A 22,116-nucleotide genomic window follows, 5' to 3' on the forward strand; every position below is an offset into this window, starting at 1 on the left:
CTCTATTCCTAGCTTCTGTGGAGATGGCTGTGGAGAGGTCCATGGTTCACACCCACTTTCATCATCACACCCTTGGGGTTTTCTTCTGAACATGCTCTCTCATTTTTTACAATACAGACAGAGAATTTTCCACATCTCTAAGTTCTGTTTCATTTTGCTTAACTACTTCTTCAATTCATTTTTCTCTTCTCATATTTTACTATTTACAGTTGGAAGGAAGGAAGCTGTTCCTTCAGTGCTTTGCTTAAAAATCTCCTGAGCTGAATATCTAATTTCCTCACTCACAAGTTATACTTTTCACAAGACACTAGAACATGAACATAATTCAGCTAAGTTCTTTCCTACTTTATAACAAGTATTGCCTTTTCTCCGTTATCCAATAACATGTTCCTTATTTCCATCCGAGACCTCATCAGAGTGGACTTTACTGCCCATATTTCTACCAACATTCTGTTCATGATTATGATGTATTCTTTAAGAAGAGAGAGGGCTTTTTCTCCGGCCCTCCTCTTTTCTTTCTGAGCTCTCACCAGAATTGCCATTAACACTGCGTTCATGACAATCTTACCTTTTTCAAGCATGCACCTCAGAATTCTTCCAGCCTCGAGCCACTTCCAAATTCCAAAGCCACTTCCACATTTTTAGGTATTCAATATAGCAGCACCTCACTTCTCAGTACCAAAATCTATATTTGAGTTTTCTAGAAAAAATAGGAAATATAAAGATAGATAGATTTAGTGTAAGGAATTGGTTCACACAATTTGTGGAAGCTGGGAAGTCCCCAAGATCTGCAAGTTGGAGACCCTGGAGAGCTGATGGTCTAACTTCCAGTCTGAGCCTGAGTCAGATCAGGAAAAGACTGATGTCATAGCTCAAAGACCTGCAGAGGGAGGAAATTCTAACTTGCTCAGCCTTTTGTTCTATTCAGGCCTTCATTGGAATGGTGAAGCCTACCCACATTGGGAAGGGCCATCGGTTTGACTCAGTCTACTGATTCAAATGTTAATCTCTTCCAGAAACACCCTCAGAGACACCCCCAGAATAATGTTTAACCAAATTTCTGAGCCCAGAAGTTTGTGGCCCAGTCAAGTTGACATATAAAATTAACCTTTGAACAACTCAATTAAAAAATGGGTAAAGGACATTTCTCCAAAGAAGATATACAAATGACCAATAAGTACATGAAAAGATGTTCAGTATCACTAATCATTAGGAAATGCAAATCAAAACTACAATGAGATATATCACCACACTCATCAGGTTGGCTACTACCCAAAAAACAGAAAATAACAAGTATTGGTGACGATGTGAAGAAATTGAAACCCTTGTGCGCTGTTAGTGAGAATGTAAAAGGGTACAGTATTGTAGGTCCTCAAAAAACTAAAAATGTAATTACCGCATGATCTAGCAATTCCACTTCTGGTTATATACCCAAAAGAATCAAAAGCAGGGTCTTGAGAAACTTGTACACCCATGTTCATAGCAAAATTATTCACAATAGCCACTGGCAGATAAATGGATGAACAAAGTATGGTATATACATAGAACAGAATATACTCAGCCTTAAAAAGGAAGGAAATTCTGACATATGTTACAACATGGACAAACCTTGAGGATATTATGCTAAGTGAAATAAGCCAGTCACCAAATAATACATATTGTATGCTTCCACTTACATGAGGTACCTAGAGTAGTCAGATTCTCAGAGATAGAAAATAGAATGTTGATTGCTAGGGGCTGGGGGAAGAGGAGAATGGAGTTATTGTTTAATGGGTACAGAGTTAAAGTTTTAGAAGAGAAAAAAGTTCTAGAGATGGATGGTGGTGATAGTTGCTCAACAGTGGGAATGTACTTAATGTACACTTAACAAATAGTTAAGATGGCAAATGTTATGGTATGTACTTTTTACTGTAGTTAAAAACAATGTATTCATGCTACATTGGCCCCTTTTTATGACAACTCTGGCAATACTTTGTCTTTCTCAAAAGATAAGCATAAAAAGATAACATGATCACAGAGTTAAAAATCAGGTTGTATATTATTCTTAGGAAAAAAGATAAATAGATGACACTCAATGCCAGTCTTCCTTGTGCATGTTTATGAACTCATTGCTTTGCTGATTGTGTGATGACCCACTTTGCTTATTTGGGAACAACCAGGAAGATGAGTATAAAACTAAACCATACAGCATCCAGTCTTCAACAATTTGACCTATAAATGGCTCTCTCATATGAGTTAACTAATGCTCTCTCTCTCTCTCATTCTGTCTCAAATAAATAAATAAAATCTTTAAAAAAATTATAAGACAATAAATAAAAATGAACAAAGAAATACACCACTGAAATCTTTGAAATCACAAGACATCTCTTTTAAGGTGAATAGTTGTGATAGGAAACAAAGTACTTTAGATCTAAATTTAGAAAATAAGTATTTTAATTACAGTAGAGTTCTTCCATTCCTGTGTGTACCAACTCTAAGCTAAGAGTTGTATAAAGAGAAAAGGAATGACCTTTAGGAAATTATAAGGTCAGAAATTTATAGTATTGTACAATAATATGGCTTCAAAAATCCAGAAATTGTGCTATTTTTGAAAAAATGGAAATGAATATTTAAGCCATTCAGGACAGTTTTTATATTTTCCCCAGTCAATTCAAGCAATACATATAATATTTGTTACCAATTTTTGTTTGTATGTTTCAAGAATTTTTTTGTCTTTTTTTCCCCACCATTGCGTTCTATTGACTTTAGAAGTGCAAACACCATGGGTGAATTCTACAGGGTGATTTTAATGGAATAGAATGGTGATCTGTAGAGAGGGTGACTTTTTAAATTTTATTGTAGTTGGCATACAATATTATATTACTTTCAGCTATACAACAAACATAGTGATTCAACATTTATATGCATTACGAAGTAATCACCATGATAAATCCATGTACTAAATGTCACCATACAAATTGTTGCAGTATTATCTCTGTTCCCTGTACTGTCTGTACATTGTATCCCATGTCTTACTTGTTTTGTAACTGGAAGTCTATTTCCCCTATTTCACCCAACCCCACAGTCCCTCCCCTCTGACAACCAACCGATTGTTCCCTGTATCTATGAGTCTGTTTCTGTTTTGTTGTTTGCTCATTTTGTTTTTTATATTTCACTTAGCATAATACTGCCTAGGTTCATCCATGGCACAAAAAGCAGGATTTCATTCTTTTTTATAGCTGAGTAATAGTTCACATGTTCCATTGTGTGTGTGTGTGTGTGTGTACATATATACATACATGCATATATATATATATATATATATATATATATATATATATATATATATATATATGTACCTACCACATCTTCTTTACCCAGTCATCTATTGATGGACACCTAGTTTCCTTCCATATCTTGGCTATTTTAAATAATGCTGCAGTGAACATAGGGATGTAGATATCTTTTCGAATTCGTGTTTTTGTTTTTGTTTTTTCAGATAAATACCCAGAAGTGGAATTGCTGAATCATATGGTAGTTCTATTTTTTGAGGAACCTCCATACTATTTTCCATAGTGGCTACACTATTTTGCATTCCCACCAACACTGCACAAGTCCCTTTTCTGCACATCTTTACCAATACTTGTTATTTCTTGTCTTTTGAATACTAGCCATCCTGACAGGTGTGAGGTGATATCTCATTGTGGTTTTGATTTGCATTTCCCTGATGATGAGTGATGTTGAGTATCTTTTCATGTTTGTTGGCCATCCACGTGTCTTCTTTGGAAAAATGTCTATTCAGCTCCTTTGCCCATTTTTAAATTGAATTGTTTTTTATATATATTGGCTATTAACCAATATATAACCAATTGTGTTTTGTATATATTGGATATTAACCCCTTATTTGTTATGTCTTCTCCCATTCAGTAAGTTGCTTTTCATTTTGTTGATGTTTTCCTTCCCTGTGTAAAAACTTTTCAGTTTGATACAGTCCCATTTGCTTATTTTTGCTTTTGTTGACCTGAGGAGACAGATCCAAAAAAATATTGCTGACACCAGTGTCCAAGAGCTTACTGCCTATGTTTTCTTCCAGGAGTTTTAAGTTTTCACATTCACATCTCACATTTAGGTGTTCAATCCATTTTGAGTTTATTTTTGTATATGGTGTAAAAATTGGTCCAGTTTCATTCTTTTGTATGTCAGCTGTCCAGTTTTCCCAGTACTGTTTATTAAAGAGACTGTCTTTTCTATTGCATATTCTTGCCCCTTTGTCAAAGATTAATTGTATAATTGTGGCTTTATGTCTAGACTCTATTCTGTTCCATTGAACTATGTGTCTGTTTTTATGCCAGTGTCATTACTGTTTTGATACTATAGCTTTGTAGTATAGTTTGAAATCAGGGAGTGTTATACCTCAGCTTTGTTCTTTCTCAAGATTGCTTTGGCTTTGCAGAGCCTTTTGTGGTTCCATACAAATTTTAAGATTACTTGTTCTAGTTCTGTGAAAATTTGCCATTGGTATTTTGATAGAGATTGTGTTGAATCTGTAGATTGCTTTGAGTGGTGTGGATATTTTGACAATCTTAATTCTGCCAGTCCATGGGCATAGTTTATCTTTCCACTTATTTCTGTCAACTTTAATTTCTTTCATCAGTGTCTTATATTTTTCAGAGTATAGGTCTTTCACCTCCTTGGTTAAATTTATCCCTAGATATTTTATTCTTATTGCAATTGTAAATGGGATTGTTTTCTTAATTTCACATCTCTGATAGTTCATTATTAGTGTATAGAAATGGAACAGATTTATGTGTACTGAGTTCATATCTGGCAACTTTACTGAATTAATTTATTCTAATAATTTTTTGGTGGAGTCTTTAGGGTTTTCTCTATATAGTACCATTTAAACTGCAAATAGTGACAGTTTTACCTTTTCCTTTCCAATTTGGATGTCTTTTATTTCTTTTTCTTGTTTGATCAATGTGTCTAATACTATGTTAAATAATAGTGGCAAGAGCGAGCATTCTTGTCTTATTCCTGATCTTAGAGGAAAAGCTTTCAGCTTTTCACCATTGGATATGATGGTAGCTGTGGGTTTATCATATGTGGCCTTTATTGTGTTGGAGTATGTTCCCTCTATACCCACTTTGTTAAGAGTTTTTATCATAAATGGATATTGAAATTTGTCAAATGCTTTTTTGGCATTTATTGACATGATTATCTGATTTATATCCTTCTTTTTGTTAATATGGTGTATCATATTGATTGATTTGTGGATATCGAACCATCCTTGCATCCTCAGAATAAATCCCACTTGATTACGGTGTATGATTTTTTTAAAGTATTGTTGAATTCAATTTGCTAACATTTCGTTGAGGATTTTTGCATCTATATTCATCAGGGATATTGGCTTATAATTTTCTTTTTTTGTGGTGTCTTTGGGTTTTGGTATTAGGGTAATGCTGGTCTTACAGAATGATTTTGGAAGCATTCCTTCCTCTTTATAGTTTTTTGGAATAGTTTGAGAAGGATAGGTATTAACTCTTCCATAAATGTTTGGTAGAATTCACCTATGAAGTTGTCTGGTCCTGGACTTCTGTTTTATTGGGAATTCTTTGATTACAGGGTCAGTTTCATTACTAGTAATCAGTCTATTCAGATTTTCTATTTCTTCTTGATTCAGTCTTGAAAGATTGTATGTTTCTAGGAATTTATTTTTCTAGGTTGTCCCATTTGTTGTCATATAATTGTTTGTACTAGTGTCTTATGATTCTTTGTATTTCTGTGATATCCGTTGTAACTTCTCTTTCATTTCTATTTTATTTATTTGGGTCCTCTCTTTTTCTTGATGAGTCTGACTAAAAGCTCATAAATTTTGTTTCTTTTTTCAAAGAACTGCCTCCTACTTATATTGATGTTTTCTATTTTTTACTTTAGTCTCTATGTCATTTATTTTCACTCTGATCTTTATTATTTCCTTCCTTGAACTAACTTTGGGCTTCGTTCTTTCTCTAGTCCTTCAGGTGTGATGTTACATTGTTGTCTTGAGATTTTTCTTGTTTCTTGAGGTGGATCTATGTCGCTATCAACTTCCCTTTGAGAATTACCTTTGCTTTGTTCCATAGGTTTTGGACTGTTGTATTTTTATTTTCGTTTGTCTCTAAGTATTTTTTTATTTCCTCCTGATTTCTTCATTGACCCAGTTTTCTTCTTATAATTGATTTCTAGTTTCATAGTGTTGTGGTTGGAAAAGATGCATTATATGATTTCAGTCTTCTTAAATTCACTGAGACTTGGGGTGCCTGCGTGGCTCAGTCGGTTAAGCGTCTGCCTTCAGCTCAGGTCGTGATCCCAGGGTTCTGGGATCAAGCCCCACATCAGGCTCCCTGTTGAGCAGGGAGTCTGCTTCTCCCTCTCCCTCTGCCTCTCTCCCCAGCTTGTACTCTCTCTTTCAAATAAATAAATAAAATCTTTTAAAAAAATTCACTGAGACTTGTTTTATGACCCAATGTGATTTATTCTGGAGAATATTCCATGTGTTCTTGAAAAAAAAATTATTCTGCTGTTTTAGATGGAATGTTCTGCAGATATTTATGAAATTCATCTGGTCTAATGTGTGATTTAAGGCCAATGTTTTCTTGCTGATTTTCTGTCTGGATGATCTAACCATTGATGAAAATGGGGTATTAAAGTCCCCTACTATTACCATATCACTGTCAGTTTCTTCTGTGTCTGTTAATATTTGCTTTATTTATTTAGGTGCTCCTATGTTGGGTGTTCTTTTCCCTTGGGATTTGGTGACTTTCCTTAGTGTTATGTTTTCCTTTCTCTTTATTTTTTACGTATCTATTATAAGTATTTGGTTTGTGGTTACCATAAGGTTCATATATAACATCCTACATATATAGCAGCCTATTTTAAGTCAATGATTGCTTCAGTTCAAACACATTCTAAAAGCACTACATTGTTATTCCTCCCTCCCCATGTTTTATGTTTTTGATGTCATATTTTACATCTTATTATTTTGTGTATTCTTTGACTAATTATTGTAGATCTGGATGATTTTACTAATTTTGTATTTTAACCTTCATACTAGCTATGTAGGTGGTTGACCCACCACCTTTCCTATATGTTTACTTTTACCAATGAGATTTTTTCTTTCATAATTTTCTTAGTTCTAGTTATGTACCTTTCTTTTCCATTTAAGGAGGGCACACGTTGTGATATGCACTGGGTGTTATACATAACAATGAATCATTGAACACTACATCAAAAACTAATGATGTGCTATACAGTGGCTAACTGAACATAATAAAAATAAATAAATAAAGAAGTCCCTTTAATATTTATTATAGGGCCAGTTTGGTGTTGATGAACTCCTTTGTCTTCCACTTTTCTGGGAAATCCCTTGCCTCTCCTTTAATTTTGAGTGATAATCTTGTTGGGTGGAGTATTCTTGGTTGGAAGTTTTTTCCTTTTAGCATTTTGAATATATTCTACTCCCTTCTGGCCTGTAAAGTTTCTGCTGACAAATCAACTGATAGTCTTATAGGAGTTCCTTTGTACATAAGTAGTTGTTTTTTCTCTTGCTGCTTTTAAGATTCTCTCTTTACTTTAACTGATGACACTTTGATGATAATGTGTGTTGGTGTGGGTCTCTTTGGGTTCATCTTACTGGGGACTCTTTTTGCTTCCTTCACCAGTTTAGGGAAGTTTTTGGCAATTGTTTCTTCAAATAGTTTTTCTGTCCCTTTCTTTCCCTCTTTTCTCCTTTTGGGAGCCCTATAATGCAAATGTTTGTATGCTTGATGTTGTCCCAGAGGTCCCTTAAACTAGCCTCATTTTTAAAAATTCTTTTTTCTTTTTGCTCTTCTGATTGGGTGATTTCCATTACCCTGTCTTCCAGATCGCTGATCCATTCTACATTCTGATCTGCTGTTGATTCCTTCTAGTGTATTTTTCATTTTAGTTATTGAATTCTTCAGCTCTGATTAGTTCTTTTTATATTTTCTGTTTCTTTGTTGAAATTCTTCTTATGTTCATTCATTCTTCTCCTGAGTTCCATGAGGTTTTTTTGTAACCATTACTTTGAATTTTATCTGGTAGATTATTTCCATTTCATTTCTTTTTCTGAGATTTTATCATTTTCTTTCTTTTGGAACATACTCCTGTCTTTTTATTTTACCTAACTGTCTATTTGTTTTTATGTATTAGATCAGTTACCTGTACCAGCCTTGAAAGACTGGCTTTATGCAGAAGTCACCCTGTGGGGCCCAGTAGCGCAAACACCTCTGATCGCCTGAGCCAGGTCCCTCAGGGGTATTTCTTGTGTGGGCTGTATACACCTTCCTGTTGTAGCCTGGTCGTAATTAGTACAATCTCATTGGTGTGTGGGGTGGCCACAATAGCCATAAGCATGCTGGTGGGCTGGGCAGCCCTCTGGCACAGCTGACTGTTGTGTCTGGCTGTGACTGTTGCCAGCATTCTAGGTGCAGGGCTGGCCCTTCAAGGCAGGAACACTTAGGAATGGCTCTGGTGCTGACTGAGTGTGCCTGTGCCTGTGGGATGTGGTGGATCAGGGATCCACTTGGGAGGGGCTGGGTGGGTAGGTTGGATGGGGCTAGTGGTGCTAGCACAGTAGATGGAGAGTGTCAGAAATGGCACCTGCTACGGCCAGGAAAACCAGGTAGAAGGGAAGTAAAAAAATAAAAAGTGCCCACCAGTGTTTCTGTCTCCAGGGAACATTACAACAGATCACTGCTCCTCCAGCCCACACCATAAAATTAGTCAGTGGATCTCCTTCATGTGTGGGTGGAGGTGAGCTCAGTATCTTCTTACTTACCATCTTGATCCCACCTCCAGAAGGTGACTTCTAAGGTTACATAGCTGTTTGTGGAGAGCCAGTTATGTCCAAAATATGACCAGCAGGAGTCTGTTGCCCTCTGGAGGAATCCAAAATAATGGGGGCTGGAAGTACTGACCCTTTTCTTTTTAAATTAATCAATGTGAAGTTACTTTTCTTTTTTCTTTTTTTTTTTAAGCAAGCTCTATGCCCAACATGGTGCTTGAACTCACAACCCTGAGATCAAGAGTTGCATGCTGCACCGAATGAGCCAGCCAAGTGCCCCTGTGAAGTTATTTTTCATGTTCAGCCCAAAGCCCCTCATGTTTTAAGCCTGGTTTCTTCCTTTTTAGTCATTGATAGACATAAAGAATTACTCACCATCTACTGAGAAAGTTCTTCACCTTTGAAAACATGTTATTTCTCCCAAGGTACTTCAGACCTAGCAATGAAAACAAAGTTTGCAGCAGATGGGATAGAGAGCTTTGTGGGCCAAAGAAGTCTTGTGAAATCTCTTGGAAGAGCTGGATCTTGAATGAATGGGATTTAGATAGAACAGAAGGAGAGCATTCCAAATACAGGAAGATAGAGAAAGTGGAAAGATATCCTCAGAAGTCTGGAAGTAGGTGCTAATGTGTTTCTAGAAGATAATTGTCAGTATCTTAAAAGCAGAGTTTTTGATAGATCTTTGTCTAGAAGAATGACATGATTGCCAGAAGAGTATGGCAGTGTTAAGCAGTATGAGAGGAGGCAAGAAAACTATCCAGAAAGCTGTTGCAGGCAAATGGCTAGAGGTGGGCAATCTCCTCCCCATCTGACAGCAGCATGAAGACCGGGGTGATGCCTTTTATCTCAGTATCCACAGCAACTAGCATGTAGTTGGCACTCAGTAAATGCTTAAGTGAATGGTGAGTGAATAAATGAAAATAAGAGAGTGTTGATATCGCTATTAAAAATGATGTACTAAAAAAAAAAACTTGGGTGAGGAGTTCACCTTTGAACATGTAGAATTACGGTGCAATAGTCAAATGGAGACCTCTTGAAGACAGTTGAAAGAAAACAGAATCAGGACATGTCTTTGTGTAAGATATAGTTTCAAAATGGCACTGTGTTACTAGTTCATTCAATCAGTGACCAAATCTCTTCTCCAAATCTTAATCTTTGGTACCTCATCAGGTTTTTTTAATCTTCTATTTGCTCTGTTATTTGTACTTTTGGGATATGTCTTCATTTAATTTCAGTTTATTTGGTGAAATAATTTTAGTATGGGGGTGCCTGGGTGGCTCAGTTGGTTAAGCAGCTGCCTTCGGCTCAGGTCATGATCCCAGAGTCCTGGGATCGAGCACCATGTCAGGCTCCCTGCTTGGTGGGAAGCCTGCTTCTCCCTCTCCCACCCACCCTGCTTCTGTTCCCTCTCTTGCTGTCTCTCTCTCTGTCAAATAAATAAATAAAATCTTTACTAAAAAAGAAATAATTTTAGTATGGATTTAAATATCATAATAATAAATGTACTGCATTGCCCATGAGAAAAGGACAGATATACTCCCACCTCAGTATATGTTCTAGTTAAAGAATATATTATCCTAGAGAATAAAAGTATTATACTTAAATAAAAAAAACAAGATAGGAAAGAAGAAAAGTCCATTGTAAATCTGAGCTGCCTCATTTTTACCATTCTTAAAATTTAAAACAAAAAAAAAGAAATAATCTCATATTTACAGAAAGTTACAAATACAATACAAGGGATTTTTTTCTTGAGCCATTTGATACTAAAATGCTCTATCACCTTGCTTTTCTGTTTTAAGAAAGTATAACTGAATATTTATTGAATTTATAACAGTATGTATATGTGTGATTTGTTTGCTTACAAATGTAGAACTTTCCATATATTAAAAATTAGTTCTAACTGATCACATTGAAGCCATACATCTTTTGCTATTGACCCTACTGAAGTTTGAATCTCTACCTCCCACCATGCAGATTATTCTTATAATCTTATAATCTTATAATCCAGAGAACTATCAACTGTTTATAAACATTTGGGTATGGCCAACACAGGGTGTAGTGAGCTGTCCTCTCATTCAGTTGAGTTCTGCCACTGTATGGGGTTGCCCCATTAAATTGTTAAGTGCACACTTTTTTTTTTTAAGAATATTTTTATCTTAATTGTGGAAAAATATACTTAACATAAAATTTGCCCTGTTAACCATTTTTAAGCATACTGTTCTCTGGCATTAAGTACATTCACACTGGCCCTTTTCCTAGTTTCTTTTTTCTTTATTATTATGCTATGTTAATCACCATACATTACATCATTAGTTTTTGATATAGTGTTCCATGATTCATTCTTTCCGTATAACACTCAGTGCTCCATTCAGTACGTGCCCTCCTTAATACCCATCACCAGGCTAACCCATCCCCCTACCTCCCTCCCCTCTAGAACCCTCAGTTTGTTTCTCAGAGTCCATAGTCTCTCATGGTTCATCTCCCCCTCCGATTACCTCCCCCCTTCATTTTCCCTTCCTGCTACCTTCTTTTTTTTTTTTTTTTTTAACATATAATGTATTATTTGTTTCAGAGGTGCAGGTCTGTGATTCAACAGTCTTACACAATTCACAGCACTCACCATAGCACATACCCTCCCCAGTGTCTATCACCAAGCCACCCCATCCCTCCCACCCCCCACCACTCCAGCAACCCTCAGTTTGTTTCCTGAGATTAAGAATTCCTCATATCAGTTAGGACATATGATACATATCTTTCTCTGATTGACTTATTTTGCTCAGCATAACACCCTCCAGTTCCATCCACGTCGTTACAAATGGCAAGATCTCATTCCCTTTGATGGCTGCATAATATTCCATTGTATTATATACCACATCTTCTTTATCCATTCATCTGTCGATGGACCTCTTGGCTCTTTCCATAGTTTGGCTATTGTGGACATTGCTGCTATAAACATCAGGGTGCATGTACCCTTTCGGATCCCTACATTTGAATCCTTGGGGTAAATACCTAGTAGTGTAATTGTTGGGTCATAGGGTAGCTATATTTTCAACTTTTTGAGGAACCTCCATACTGTTTTCCAGAGTGGCTGCACCAGCTTGCATTCCGACCAACAGCGTAGGAGGATTCCCCTTTCTCTGCATCCTTGCCAACAACTGTCCATTTCCTGACTTGTTAATTTTAGCCATTCTGACTAGTGTGAAGTGGTATCTCTTTGAGGTTTTGATTTGGACTTCCCTGATGCCGAGTGATGTTGAGCACTTTTTCATGTATCTGTTGGCCATTTGGATGTCTTCTTTGGAAAAATGTCTGTTCGTGTCTTCTGCCCATTTCTTGATCGGATCATTTGTTCTTTGGGTGTTGAGTTTGATAAGTTCTTTATAGATTTTGGATACTAGCCCTCTATCCGATATGTCATTTGCAGATATCTTCTCCCATTCTGTCGTTGTCTTTTGGTTTTGTTGACTGTTTCTTTTGCTATGCAAAAGCTTCTTATCTTGATGAAGTCCCAATAGTTCATTTTTGCCCTGGCTTCCCTTGCCTTTGGCAATGTTTCTAGGAAGAAGTTGCTGCGACTGAGGTCAAAGAGGTTGCTGCCTGTGTTCTCCTTTAGGATTTTGATGGATTCCTGTCTCACATTTAGGTCTTTCAGCAATTTTGAGTCTATTTTTGTGTGTGGTGTAATGAATGGTCCAGTTTCATTCTTCTGCATGTGGCTGTCCAATTTTCCCAACACCATTTGTTGAAGAGACTGTCTTTTTGCCATTGGACATTCTTTCCTGCCTTGTCGAAGATGAGTTGACCATAGAGTTGAGGGTCCATTTCTGGGCTCTCTATTCTGTTCCATTGATCTGTGTGTCTGTTTTTGTGCCAGTACCATACTGTCTTGATGATGACAGCTTTGTAATAGAGCTGGAAGTCCGGAATTGTGATGCCACCAGCTTTGCTTTTCTTTTTCAGCATTCCTCTGGCTATTCGGGGTCTCTTCTGGTTCCATACAAATTTTAGGATTATTTGTTCCATTTCTTTGAAAAAAGTGGATGGTATTTTGATAGGGATTGCACTGAATGTGTAGATTGCTCTAGGCAGCATTGACATCTTCACAATATTTGTTCTTCCAATCCATGAGCATGGAACGTTTTTCCATTTCTTTGTGTCTTCCTCAATTTCTTTCATGAGTATTTTATAGTTTTCTGAGTACAGATTCTTTGCCTCTTTGGTTAGATTTATTCCTAGGTATCTTATGGTTTTGGGTGCAACTGTAAATGGGATCGACTCAATTTCTCTTTCTTCTGTCTTGTTGTTGGTGTATAGGAATGCCACTGATTTCTGTGCATTGATTTTATATCCTGCCACTTTACTGAATTCCTGTATGAGTTCTAGCACTTTTGGGGTGGAGTCTCTTGGGTTTTCCACATACAGTATCATATCATCTGCAAAGAGTGAGAGTTTGACTTCTTCTTTGCCGATTTGGATGCCTTTGATTTCTTTTTGTTGTCTGATTGCTGTGGCTAGGACTTCTAACACTATGTTGAATAGCAGTGGTGATGGTGGACATCCCTGCCGTGTTCCTGACCTTAGGGGGAAAGCTCCCAGTTTTTCCCCATTGAGAATGATATTTGCTGTGGGTTTTTCATAGATGGCTTTTATGATATTGAGGTATGTACCCTCTATACCTATACTCTGAAGAGTTTTGATCAAGAAAGGATGCTGTACTTTGTCAAATGCTTTTTCAGCATCTATTGAGAGGATCATATGGTTCTTGTTCTTTCTTTTATTAATGTATCACATTGATTGCTTTGCGGATGTTGAACCAACCTTGCGGCCCAGGGATAAATCCCACTTGGTTGTGGTGAATAATCCTTTTAATGTACTGTTGGATCCTATTGGCTAGTATTTTGGTGAGAATTTTTGCATCCATGTTCATCAAGGATATTGGTCTGTAATTCTCCTTTTTGATGGGGTCTTTGTCTGGTTTGGGGACCAAGGTAATGGTGGCTTCATAAAACGAGTTTGGAAGTTTTCCTTCCATTTCTATTTTTTGGAACAGTTTCAGAAGAACAGGTATTAATTCTTCTTGAAATGTTTGGTAGAATTCCCCTGGGAAGCCATCTGGCCCTGGGCTTTTGTTTGTTGGGAGATTTTTGATGACTGCTTCAATCTCCTTAGTGGTTATAGGTCTGTTCAGGTTTTGTATTTCTTCCTGGTTCAGTTTTGGTAGTTGATACATCTCTAGGAATGCATCCATTTCTTCCAGGTTATCTATTTGCTGGCATAGAGTTGCTCATAATATGTTCTTATAATTATGTTTGTATTTCTTTGGTGTTGGTGTGATCTCTCCTCTTTCATTAATGATTTTATTTATTTGGGTCATTTCTCTTTTCTTTTTGATAAGTCTGGCCACGGGTTTATCAATCTTGTTAAGTCTTTCAAAGAACCAGCTCCTAGTTTCATTGATCTGTTGTACTGTTCTTTTGGTTTCTAGTTCATTGATTTCTGCTCTGATCTTTATTATTTCTCTCCTCCTGCTTGGTTTAGGCTTTATTTGCTGTTCTTTCTCCAGCTCCTTTAGGTGTAGGGTTAGGTTGTGTATTTGAGACCTTTCTTGTTTCTTGAGAAAGGTTTGTATTGCTATATAATTTCCTCTAAGGACTGCCTTTGCAGCATCCCAAAGATTTTGAACAGTTGTGTTTTCATTTTCATTGGTTTCCATGAATTTTTTTAATTCTTCTTTAATTTCCTGGTTGACCCATTCATTCTTTAGTAGGATGCTCTTTAGCCTCCATGTATTTGAGTTCTTTCCGACTTTCCTCTTGTGATTGAGTTCTGATTTCAAAGCTCTGTGGTCTGAAAATATGCAGGGAACGATCCCAATCTTTTGGTATCGGTTGAGACCTGATTTGTGACCTAGGATTTGATCTATTCTGGAGAATGTTCCATGGGCACTAGAGAAGAATGTGTATTCTGTTGCTTTGGGATGGAATGTTCTGAATATGTCTGTGAAGTCCATTTGGTCCAGTGTGTCATTTAAAGTCTTTATTTCCTCGTTGATCTTTTGCTTAGATGATCTGTCCATTTCAGTGAGTGGGGTGTTAAAGTCCCCCACTATTATTGTATTGTTGTCATGTGTTTCTTTGCTTTTGTTATTAATTGGCTTATATAATTGGCTGCTCCCATGTTAGGGGCATAGATATTTACAATTGTTAGATCTTCTTGTTGGATAGACTCTTTAAGTAGGATATAGCGTCCTTCCTCATCTCTTATTATAGTCTTTGGTTTAAAATCTAATTTGTCTGATATAAGGATTGCCACCCCAGCTTTCTTTTGGTATGCTTCCATTAGCATGGTAAATGGTTTTCCACCCCCTCACTTTCAATCTGGGGGTGTCTTTGGGTCTAAAATGAGCCTCTTGCAGACAGCATATTGATGGGTCTGGTTTTGTTTATCCAATCTGATAGCCTGTGTCTTTTGATTGGGGCATTTAGCCCATTTACATTCAGGGTAACTATTGAAAGATAGGAATTTAGTGCCATTGTATTGCCTGTAAGGTGACTGTTACTGTGTATGTCTGTGTTCCTTTCTGGTCTATGTTACTTTTAGGCTCTCTCTTTGCTTAGAGGACCCCTTTCAATATTTCTTGTAGGGCTGGTTTCGTGTTTGCAAATTCCTTTAGTTTTTGTTTGTCCTGGAAGCTTTTTATGTCTCCTAGTTTCAGTGACAGCCTAGCTGGATATAGTATTCTTGGCTGCATATTTTTCTCATTTAGTGCTCTGAATATATCATGCCAGTCCTTTCTGGCCTGCCAGGTCTCTGTGGATAGGTCTGTTGCCAATCTAATGTTTCTACCATTGTAGGTTACAGATCTCTTGTCCCGAGCTGCTTTCAGGATTTTCTCTTTTTCTCTGAGACTCGTAAGTTTTACTAGTAGATGTCGGGGTGTTGACCTATTTTTATTGATTTTGAGTGGGGTTCTCTGTGCCTCCTGGATTTTGATGCCTGTTTTCTTCCCCACATTAGGGAAGTTCTCTGCTATAATTTGCTCCAGTATACCTTCTGCCCCTCTCTCTTTCTTCTTCTGGGATCCCAATTCTTCTAATATTGTTTTGTCTTATGGTATCACTTATCTCTTGAATTCTGCCCTTGTGATCCAGTAGTTGTTTATCTCTCTTCTTCTCAGTTTCTTTATTTTCCATCATTTGGTCTTCTATATTACTAATTTGCTCTTCTGCCTCATTTATCATAGCGGTTAGAGCCTCCATTTTTTATTGCACCTCATTAATAGCCTTTTTGATTTCAACTTGGTTAGATTGTAGTTCTTTTATGTTTCCAGAAAGCGTTTCTCTAATATCTTCCATGCTTTTTTCAAGCCCAGCTAGTATCTTTAAAATCATCATTCAGAACTCCAGTTCTGACATCGTACTAATGTCCATATTGATTAGGTCCTTAGCAGTCGGTACAGCCTCTTGTTCTTTTTTTTGAGGTGATTTTTTTCTGTTTTGTCATTTTGTCCAGAGGGGAATAGATGAGTGAGAGAACAAAATGCTAACAGGGTAACAACGACCCCAGAAAAATATACACTAAACAAATCAGTAGAGACCTGAAACCGGTGGAAAAGAAAGGGAAAAAGAAAAAGATAAAAAGAACATGATCAAATATGATCAGGCTGGTACATAGATCAGTGCCACACACTAGATTTTGGGTGTATTTTGGTCTGTTAGAAGAAAGTGCCTCCCAAAATTTTAAAGAAAGAAAAACATATATGTACAAAAATAAGGGTAAATACAATGAAGGGATGGAATATGACTGTAAAGATGAAAATTATAAGATTTTATAAAAGGAATTGATAAGAAGTTGGTTGAAAAAAGAAAGAGGATTTAAAAAAAAAAGGGAGAGAATGTGATCGGGCAGGAGACTAGAACAAAGCCATACACTAGAGATTTAGGGTATATTTTGGTCTGTTAGAAGAAATGGTATCCCAAAATTTTAAAGAGAGAACAACTTAAATATATATATACATACCAAAAATAAGGTTAACTACTAATAAGGGATAGAATATGACTCTAAAAATGAAAAAATATATATTTTTAAGAAAGAATTGATAAGATTTGTTGAAAAAAGGAAAAAGAAAAATTCAAAAAAAATGAAAAAGAAAATTAAAAAAATTAACCTTGAAAGACTAAAGAATCGTGGCAAAAAAGCCATGAATTCTATGTGCAGTATTCCCCTAGCACTGGAGTTCTGCCATTCTCATTGATCAGTAAGCTTGGTCTTGGCTGGCTGTTTTTGCTGACCTTCTGGGGGAGGGGCCTGTTGCCATGGTTCCCAAATGTCTTTGCCAGGGTCGGAATTGCCCCACCCTTGCCAGGTGGGGCTAAGTAACCGCCTGGGGTTTGCTCTCGGGAGCTTTTGTTCCCTGCAAGCTTTCCCTACAGCTTTGGAGGAGGAGAGTGAAAATGGTGGCCTCCCAGTCTCCACCCTGGAGGAACCGAGAACTTGGGGCCCTGCTCCTCAGTGAGCCCCCAGAGAAAAGCAGTCAATCACACTCCCGTCTCCCCAGTCTCCATGCTCACCCGGCCTGTGATCAAATGTTTCTATCTCTGGCACCCGACCCCGAGTGGAGTCTCCAAACCCAGCCGATCCCTGCGGTGTGCTCCCGCGCTGCTCCTCCCAGGGGAGGAAGGGGAGTCTCCCTGGATCTGCTACTTGTTGGGTCCCTGCTGGAAGAGCAGTGGCCCGACTGCTGCAGATCACAGTTTATGGCCACCCCGAGCTGAGAGCCCACTCCTCGGCTGCGTCTTTACAGCCGGCTTCCCCGCTCTGATACCTGGGAGCTCTGCCGCACTCAGGCACCCCCGTTCTTCCTGTGACCCAAGGGGTCCTGCGACCACACTGTCCCAGCGAGAGCCCCCCCCCCCCAGCTTAGCAACTGGAGCGACATCCCTCAGCACAGCCAACTTCTAAAATTTCTGATTTTGTGCTCTGCTGCTCTATCACTTGCCAGTAGCGGCCAACGGAGGCCGCCTCCCCCGCCGTCTATCCTCCCAAATATCGCCTCGGATTCACTTCTCTGCGTGTCCTACCTTCCAGAAAGTGGTCACGTTTCTGTTCAGAGAGTTGCTGCTATTCTTTTCTTCAATCTCCTGTTGAGTTTGTAGGTGTTCAGAATGGTTTGATCCCTATCTAGCTGAATTCCTGGGACCAGATGAAATTTAGGTCTCCTACTCCTCCACCATCTTGCTCCGCTCCTCCTCCTTTTCCTAGTTTCCTGACAAGAGTGAGAATTTTCATTTCACTGAAGTATTCTTTGTTTCTGAATTATGTATTCACAGATATTTTATATTTATCTGGCATGTTCTGCTTCTGGTAGCTATGAAGGACATTCTTTTTAAATCTGATTTAAAAAGCAAATCTAATTATTGCAGCCATGATGAAATTAGGTATATCGTTTAAAGCTAGGTAAGTAATTTTACTTTTTTTCCAGAGGTTATTCTTCATGGCATTAACAACAACAACAAAATGTAAATTTCCCCTCAGTTCTTGACTTTTCCGAACTAACTTTTAGAAAAGTTTTTCCTTATGTAAATATATAGAATTATTGAATTATTATATTGGAACTATACAGAACTAATATGACACTGTATGTTAATTACACTTCAGTTTTTTTAAAAAGATTCCATACAGCAAGAAGATGTAACAGTTACAAACATTTATGTACCTAATGACAAACCCATCAAAATGTATGAAGCAAAAATTAACAAAATTGAAGGGAGAAATAGATATTTATGTAGTAATAGTTAGAGACTTTAATATGACACTCATAATAATGGATAGAAGAACCAGACAAAAGATAAGTAAAAACAATAGAAGACTTAACCAAGGCAATAAATCAACTAGACTTAACAGACATGTACAGAACACCATCCAACAACACCAGAATATACGTTCTTCTCAAGGGCCCATGGGAAACTTTCTAAGATAGACCATATGTTAGGCAACAAATTAAGTCTCAATAGATTTGAAAAGGTAGATCTTATACAAAGCATCTTCTCTGACCACAGTGTAATGAAGATAGAAGTCAATAATGAAAGGAAAACTGGAAAATTCACAAAATATTGGAAATTAACACACTTCTAAACAACCAATGCATCAAAGAAACCACAAGGAAATTAGAAAATACTTGGAGACAAATGAAAATAAAACACAGCATGCCAAAACTTATGGGATGCAGCAAAAGCAGTGCTAAAGGAAAAATTTATAACTATAAATGCTTACATTAAAAAACAAGATCAGGACACCTGGGTGGCTCATTTGGTTGGGTGTCCAACTCTTAATTTCAGCTGAGATCATGATCTTGGGGTTGTGGGATCGGACCCCACATAGGGCTGCACACTCAGTGCAGAGTCTGCTTGGGACTCTGTCTCTCCCTCTGCTGCTCCCTCTGCTCACTCTAAGATAAATAACTAAATAAGTAAATAAAATCTTAATTAAAAAAAAAAACAAAACAAGATCTTGGGGCACCTGGCTGGCTCAGTTGGCAGAGCATGCGACTCTTGATCTTGGGGTTGTAAGTTTGACCCCACGTTGGGTATAAAGATTACTTAAAAATAGAATCTTAAAAAATAAAAAAGCAAGATCTCAAATCAACAGCCCAACTTTACAGCTCAAAGAATAAAGTAAATCCATAACTAGAAGAGGGAAGGGAATAATAAAACTTAGAACAAAGATAAATGAAATAGAGAGTAGAAGAACAATAGAGAAAAAGTCCATGAAACAAAAAATTGGTTCTTCAAAAAGATTGATAAGCTGACAAACCTTTAGCTAGATAAATAAGGAAAAAAGAGAAGAGATTCAAATTATTAAACCAGAAATGAAAGAGGAGACATTACTACTGATTCTACAGAAATGAAAAGGATTATAAGAGTGTACTATGAACAGTGGTACACCAACAAATTGGATAACCAGATAACATGGATAAATTTCCAGGAAAAAAACTACCAGGACTAAATCTCAAAGAAATAGAAAATCTGAACAGACCTATAACTAGTAAGAAGATTAAATCAGTGATCAGAAATCTCCCAACAGAGAAAAGCCCTGAACCCGACGCTTCACTGACATTGCTGCCAAACATTTAAAGAACTAATAATACCAATCTTTCTCAAACTTCAAAAAAAATTAATTTTTTAGATTTTTAAAAAATTAGATTTTTAAATCTAATTCATTCTGAAACCAGAATTACCCTTATACCAAAGCCGGTATACTTTAGACCAGTATTTCATATGAATATTGATGCAGAAATTTCCAACAAATTACAAACAGAATTCAGCAACATATTAAAAGGACTTGTACACTGTAACCAAGTGGGATTTATTCCTGGAATGTAAGGATAGTCCACATATGAAAATCAGTATAATATGCCATATCAACAGAATAAAGGGGAAAAAGCAATCATTTCAATTGATGCAGAAGTGCATTTGACAAAACTCAACACCTTTTGATGTGAAGTGTGAAAGACTAAAAGCTTTTCCTCTAAGATCAGAAACAAGGCAAGGATGCCCATTTTCACTACTTCTATCAGCATAGGACTAAAAGTTCTAGCCAGAGCAATTAAGGAAGAAAAAGAAATAAAAGACTATCCAAATTGGAAAAGAAGAAGTAGAATTAATTATGCTTTCAGTCAATATGATACTAAATCAAGACACAAAAGTCAGTTACATATTTGTAGACAATGAACAATCTAAAAAGAAAATTACAAAAACAATTCCATTTATAATAACATCAAAAAGGATACTTAGGAATTAACCAAGGAGATGAAAGACTATACAATGAAAACTATAAATCATTGCTAAAAGAAATTTTAAAAGACACTCTCAGCGCTGAGTCAGCCAGGGACTTTCTCTCCCTCTCCTTGTGCCCCCCCCACACACACACACGTGCACTTGCACATCCTCTCTCTCTATCAAATAAATAAGTAAATCTTTTTTTAAAAAGTATCAGAGGAAAATTGTACTCCATAGGTATTATCACCTTTGATGACTAACCAAATTGTGGCACTCTCAAGGAGCACCTTTAACAATTTTGTACTTTACATAGACCACATGAAAAGGGCCAGCCCTGGGAAGTTTCTATCTGTGGGCTCTCATTCTTTGCTAAGACCACCAATGGAACCTTCCTTATTGCCGAACTGGCCCTCAACTGTAAGGGCCAGGGGGCAGCCGTGCTCTAGAGGATCTGGACAGAAACTCTGCCAAGCTCTTGCTGGACAGCGTCTGCAGAGGCAGATGTGTGGATTCTACTAACCAGAGCCTGATCCAAGGAGCTGCTCATGATCCAAAGTCCTGCTAGACCTACTGTCTTCCTTTTGCCATAGTTTTTGAGGCATTTGAAGAGCTTTTTCCAGATTATGTTTAAAATTAAAACTAAAGCCTTGTTATAAAGAGTTCAAGGGCAGATACAGAGTACTGATGACTTGTGGTGCCATGGTCTTTACCAATTTAGCAAGACCGCAAGTGGCATTGTCTCAGGATAAAGCCCTATCCTATAGATGAAACAATATGGCCAAGGAAACTCAGGGAATGAGTTTGAAGGCATAAATCCAGAATAGGAGAACCACTATGTTAAGGACTTTCTTTTCTTCCCACCAACAACAAAAAAAGCAGAACATACAAATAAAAGACAACTCTCTCTCTCTCTCTCTCTCTCTATATATATATATATATACATATATATATATATTTTTTTTTTTTAAAGACATAGTCACAGGATAGTTCCACTCACTCATGAAAAAATTTTAGTGAATTTGCTATTAGTCCTGCTTTAAAACTATGTTGAATTTTGCAGGTCTGTTCTATATTAATTTGATGAATAAAATTAGCAATGTGAGTTCATAATAATTCACAGATATTTCTGTAGGAAAGGACTTCAGTTTTCACACTCTTGTTTATCTCCCCTTTTGACTCTCAGCTCCCATGCATTCCTTGTTATTGCATTCCCAAGATCTAGGCCAACCCCTGGCAATTAATAGACATGCATTACCTAATTGTTAAATTATGAATAAATTAATGATAAATGTATGAATTGAAACTAGGGAAGCTTGTATAGCAGTAAGAATCTTGTAGCTTTAAAAGTAATTAATGACTGGATGATTAACTTTTTATAGTGCTATTACCTTTTCCCAATTGAATGAAAGGTGTAATTAACTTCATTTAAAGAAAAAATAGCTTACAAATAAGAACCAAAGATTTGCCTTTCCTTCTTCCCCACTTCTCTACCCTCCTCTTCCAACCCCCAAAATT

At 37.1% G+C, this 22,116-nt stretch overlaps 1 protein-coding gene and 1 pseudogene across 7 annotated transcripts in view; both read left to right on the plus strand.

Annotated features, from left to right (window-relative positions):
* Positions 1-22,116, plus strand: part of SSH2 (slingshot protein phosphatase 2) — a 242,078-nt gene that overhangs the window by 101,137 nt on the left and 118,825 nt on the right. The window lies entirely within an intron of this gene.
* LOC113939814 lies at positions 18,249-21,369 on the plus strand (annotated as a pseudogene).

The sequence above is a fragment of the Zalophus californianus genome, chromosome 16 (assembly GCF_009762305.2).
Source record: "Zalophus californianus isolate mZalCal1 chromosome 16, mZalCal1.pri.v2, whole genome shotgun sequence".
In the NCBI taxonomy this organism is placed as follows: Eukaryota; Metazoa; Chordata; class Mammalia; order Carnivora; family Otariidae; genus Zalophus; species Zalophus californianus.